Raw genomic sequence first — 5,800 nt, 5'->3', positions numbered from 1 at the left:
GGCAATATTCATAGGTTGCTGGGAGAATTCCAGGACTTTGGAGGGAGGAAGGCTGAAGTACAGGAATGAGCAGGAAAAGGTCTGGAATGATCCTGAAGTTTCTAACCAGGGCAGATAATAGTTATTCACAGTGTGTGTTCATTAACTATGTTCCTGACATTGTCCAGAACTTTGATGGGTATTTTTGCTTTTCCCCACAGAACAGAACGTTTAATCAGCCACGCCAGTTTAAAACAGCCCCACCCAGTAACCCCAACTTTAGTCCCTCGGGAAGGAGACGGCTTCCGCCAGAGCCCTCTGACCACTGAGAGAAGTGTGCCGTGAGGGCCCGAGGGTCAGGGCCATCCAACCGGCCCTCTAGTCCTCTCAGCTGCTCGGGCACCAGAAGCCAGCCGGTTTCATGTGTACAACAGAATGATTTGATATTTATATATACTGTGAAGTAAGTCTAGTTAACAGCTGCCACTGCACGTAGTTACAAATTTTTCCCCTTATAATGAGAAGTTTTAAGGTCTGCGCTCTTAGCAACTTTCAAATATACAATCCATTATTATTAACTCTAGTCACTATGCTGTACATTATATCCGCAAGACTTATTTATCTTGTAACTGGAAGTCTGTGCCTTTTGTGCACCTTCACCCAATTCTCCCACCCTCCAACCCCCGCTTCTGGCAACTACAAATCTGACCTGTTTCTGTGAGTTTTTAAAAAATGTTCCAATTATGAGATCACAAATATTTGTCTTTCTCTGGCTGACTTATTTCACTTAGCATGAGGAACTCACTACCCCAAAGAGACATCTGCACCCCCATGTTCACAGCAGTATTACTCACAACAGCCATGAAAAGGATGTGACTTAAGTGTCCATCAATAAATGAATGGAAAAAGTAGTGTACACATACAATGGACTACTACTGTCATAGAGAGAAGGTACACGTGGCCATTTGCGACAACACAGATGGACCTTCAGGCAGTATGCGCTCCTCTTTTAAGATATCCAGCTGCTCTCTGCCACTGTCACTGAGGCAGAGCAGAGCGGGCTGAATTAGCAACCTGCACTGAGGACATGACAGGAAAGCGGAGAGAGCTGTCCCCGAGTGTGGGGACAGTGTTCAGGCTCTGTGGCCCCCCAGAGGCCTCCAGTTTCTGGGGTTAGAACTGATGATGACCTTGTGGACCACACCAAACACACCCACCAGCAGCTGGGGTGAGGCATAGCTGTTGTAAGCATCATGTGCCAATCACCCAGCACACTCTTTGGTACACTGTGTTGTGAATGTTGGTGACAATGATGATGGTGATGACCACAATGTCAGCTGCCAGCATAAACCCTGCCCAGCTGGAAGGCCACGTCCTCCAGGGAGCTCCCGCTCCTGGCTGTCCTGGCTCTTCACGCCCCACCCCCACCCGCCACATCCCAGCCAGATGCCCTGACCCACCCCCACTCCCCACAGGAAAGAGTAAGGCTAGAACAGGTGGCTCTCTACAGCTCCCAGGATGGAAAGTGGCAGCGGGAGGAGGAAATGAATTGGTCCAGGAGGCCCCCTGACTCATGCTTGTCACCCAGGCCAAGAAGGGATGGTCAGCAGGAAAGTGCAGGTGGACAGCATATTTCCATGAACTTCTCGCTTTTGATGTGGGGTTGGGGCCTCCAGATTCAGCCTGTGCCCTGCCTTGGGCAAACAATGACAGGAATGCACGCTGAGACAGCGTGCCCAGTGAGCTGGCATGTGTGGCCAGATGCTCCGATAGGGCTGTGCTGCCCTTCGCCCCACTTAACCCAGGCCAAACAGTTCCCTGGCCCCCCGGTGCTAGCACCAAAGGTGTCTGACTCTTTTGGGGGACACTATGCCTCCAGGGTGCCATCCTTGCCCTGGCATAGTAAGCCCCCCAAAGTAATAGAAAGGGCAAGGGCTTCCGCCCTCACTAGGTAGGAAGGTGGGGAGAGAGGGGTGATGGGGGGGTGGAACTGCCATGTGGTCGGCGTTGGGCCCTGTTCTGGCCAGCACCCTCCACTCAGCTGTTCCCTCAAGTGTTAAACATGAGGCCCCCAGTCACTGGTTTCACTCTCAGTGTGACTAAAGCTAAGAGCTCCCCACACGTTCTTTACTGCCACCTCACGACAATTTCCACTGTGAAGACAAGGAAGCAGTTCTGTGCACTGAATCATGTCCACGGGGCCTCTCTGCTACGAGGATTAGCTAGGCCTGGAGTCAGGGCAGGCCAACCTAGCGCCCAGGCAGGGCCTGGGCCATCCTGCAGGTGTCACATAGATGAAGGTCTCCCCCATACCCCCCTTTATCCCCAACCCACAGGCCTGGCTGAATGCTGGCTCTCAGATGCCCCGTTCACCTTTGGGTTTAGAAGGGCTACTTGCTTTGGAAGACCCTTGAAAATTTACAAAAAAGTCCTTAATGATGGTGTTTCAGACAGGATCCCACTCTCCTGTCCCAAAACTCTTCTTTCAATGAGAATTCCTGCTGAGGTAGAACCACCTAGCTCCCAGTCTTGGGGAGCAGTAAGAAGCCCCCAGCTTGCTTAGGCAGGCCCTGTTCTCTGTGGGCCCAGATAAGTTGTTTCCCACACAGAGTATATGAGGGAGAGTGGACGTGCCTGCAGTAGTCGTCAGGGTCTGCGAGCGGCCAGGAGGCTGGGAGAGGTGTGCGGCACAGGGATGGATAAAAAGAACCCTTCTTTTCTTGGGCACAACCAAATGCGCAGATGTGGGTTTGGGGTCCTGGCTTGTCTGGCTTGGTTCCCTTGCAGTTTCCACAGCAACACTAGGACCAAGGCATCATGCAAGGCTCTTCTGCCATCGCCCGGAGGGTAGAAACCATAGATACTTTCTTCCTCAGTCTGTTTCCCGTCTAAATTGGGGTATTTCTTTTATTGCCACATCTTCAGGTTCACTATAAGGATTTTAAAGCAGCCACCATAAAACTACTTCAGAGGACAATTACAAGCATGCTTGAAACAACAACAAAAACTCATCAAAGAAATAGAAGATAAAAAAGGAAGCAAATGGAAATTTTAGAACTGGGATACACAACAGTCATAATAAAAATTTTGAATGAATGGGCACAAAAGCAGAATGGAAAGGAAAGAATCAATGATCCTGAAGATAAAACAAGAGAAATTACCCAATCTGAACAACAGAGAGTAAGCAGACTGTAAAAAATGAACAAAGCCTCAGGAATGTGTGGGACCATAACCAAAGATCTAACATTTGCACCAAGTATGTCCCCGAAGGAGGGTGGGGGTATAAATGGAAAAAACATTCAAAGAAATAAGAAAATAACATATCCCACAGAATGGGAGAAAACTTCTGCAAGTTATGTATCTAATAGGGGGCTTGTATGTAGAATCTATAAAAAAGTATTACATTTGCCTGGCCGGTGTGGCTCAGTGGTCAAGCATCCTCCCATCCACCAAGAGATCACTGGTTTGATTCCCTGTCAGGGCAAATGCCTGGGGTTTCGGGCTCAATCCCCAGCGGGGGCGTGCAGGAGGCAGCCAACTGATGGTTCTCTCTCATCAATGTTTCTCTCTCCTTTTCCCTCCCCCCCCAAAATCAATAAAAACATATTTTTTAAAAAACTATTACATTTGATAAAAACACAAATAACTCCATTTTTTAAATGGACAAAGGACCTGATTACATATTTCTTCAAAGAATGTAAACAAATGGCCAGTAAGAACATGAAAAGATGCTCATCATAAGCCATCAGGGAAACGCAAATCAAAACCACGACATACCACTTCACGCTCAACTAGAACAGCTATCGCCGAAAGACAAAACAAATGTTGAGAAGGATGTGGAGACCTCACCAGTGGCTGGTGGGAATGTAAAATGGTGCAGCCACCAGGGAAAACAGTGTGGCACTTGACCTTGGCTCCTGACAGAGTTCCTAAATCCTTTGTAATTTCTTGGGTGATACAGGAGGGTCTTTTGTTCTAATAAGGTGACTCTGGGTGGGCTCCTGGATGGGGCTGGTTACCAGAAAGACCAAGCCATGATTAGAAGCTCTGAGCCCTGGCCGGGTAGCTCAGGTGGTTAGTGTCCCCATATGCCAACATTGTGGGTTCGATCCCTGGTCAGGGCACACACAACCCCCAACCAATGAATGTATAAATAAGTGGAACAACAAATTGAGGTTTCTCTTTCTAAAAACAGAAGTTTTGCATTTCCAGCAATGCCCCCCACCCTCCTCCAGAGGGGAAAGGAGCTAGAAATAGAGCTAGTGATTGGTCAGTCAATCGTGTCTATGTGATAAAGTCTCCATAAAACCCCAAATGTATGGGGTCTGGAGAGCTTCCTTCCGGGTTGGTGAGCTTGGGGAGTGTGGCGCCGAGTGGCCGTGGAAGCTCCACACCTTCCCTACATGCCTCCTCCTAAGCAGCTCTTTTCTCTGTACCTCAGCACATCCTTTATAATTAAGTCGTAAACTGCCCTGGCCGGATTGACTCAGTGGTTAGAGTATCGGCCTGAGGACAGAAGGGTTAGATTCTAGCCAAAGGTATAGGCCTCGGATGCAGGCTCGATCCCCAGCCCCAGTTGGGGCGGGAGTGGGAGGCAATCAATCGATGTGTCTCTCTCACACCGATGTGTCCCTCTCTCTCTCTGGAAATGGAAAAAATATCCTCAGGTGAGGAAGTGGTAAATGTAAGTAAACTGTTTTCCTGAGTTCTGTGAGCCACTCCAGCAAATCAATGGATCCCAGTGAGGGTGTTCATGGAATCTTTTGATTTACAGCTGGTCAGTTGGAAGCACAGCTGACAACCCAACTTGGGTTTGTCATGTGAACTGAAGGGAGGACAGTCTGTGGGACTGAGCCCTTACCCTGTGGGATCTGATGCTATCTCCAGGCAAAGAGTGTCAGAATTAATTGTAGGACACCCTGCTGCTGTTGCAGAGAATTGCCTGGTGGGGGAGAAACCCCCTACATCTGCTGTCAAGTGTTGTGAGTGTGGTAGCAGTGACAGTAAAGGAGAAACACAGAGCTGTTTTTTTCCTACACAAAATGATAAAAGGAGGACTCCTGGAATATTAGGAAGAAAGGAAGAGCAACTAGAAGATTAAAACTGTGGGTAAGTGAGATAGGCTTTTTCTGCTTCTTGAGTTTTCTCGATTGTCTAATGCTTAAAGCAGGAAATATAGCATTGTCTAATGTGGTTTTCAATGTAGGCAGAGGGAATTTTAAAAAAGAAATGGGAGGGTGAAGGGATTTAAAGGGAGATCAAGTCTACATGTCACTTGACGGGTAAAAAGACATCGGCCCAGCCAGCGTGGCTCAGCAGATGAGCATCGACCTAGGATCCAGGAGATGGAGGTTTGATTCCCGGTCAGGGCACAGGCCTGGGGTGCGGGCTCGATCCCCAGTAGGCGGCGTGCAGAAGGCAGCCGATCAATTACTCTCTCTCATTGTTGATGTTTTTCTCTCTCCCCCTTCCACTCTGAAATCAATAAAGATATATTTAAAAAAAAAAAAGGGCAACATCAGTAGACTGATGATAACTGATGTACGCATAATGCAACATATAAAGTAACTACTAACATTTCTATTTAAAAAGGCTTAATAAAAATAAAATTCCTAGAGTCAAAAAGAACACAGCGTGACTTTTTTCCTCTACTTCTCAGCTGTGACTTGACTGCATATTATTTCTGATTGGGTCAGACTGTAAGGCGATCCCCCTAATTCATTCACTTTTACTTGTTTACATGAACATTTAATGTAGTCTTGAATGAAGAAATTATGTAAAGTCCCTATCACAGTCACTGCTATATGTACCACATACTCAA

The sequence above is a fragment of the Miniopterus natalensis genome, chromosome 13, assembly GCF_054644295.1.
Source record: "Miniopterus natalensis isolate mMinNat1 chromosome 13, mMinNat1.hap1, whole genome shotgun sequence".
In the NCBI taxonomy this organism is placed as follows: domain Eukaryota; kingdom Metazoa; phylum Chordata; class Mammalia; order Chiroptera; family Miniopteridae; genus Miniopterus; species Miniopterus natalensis.
Note: the sequence above shows the minus strand (reverse complement) of the source record.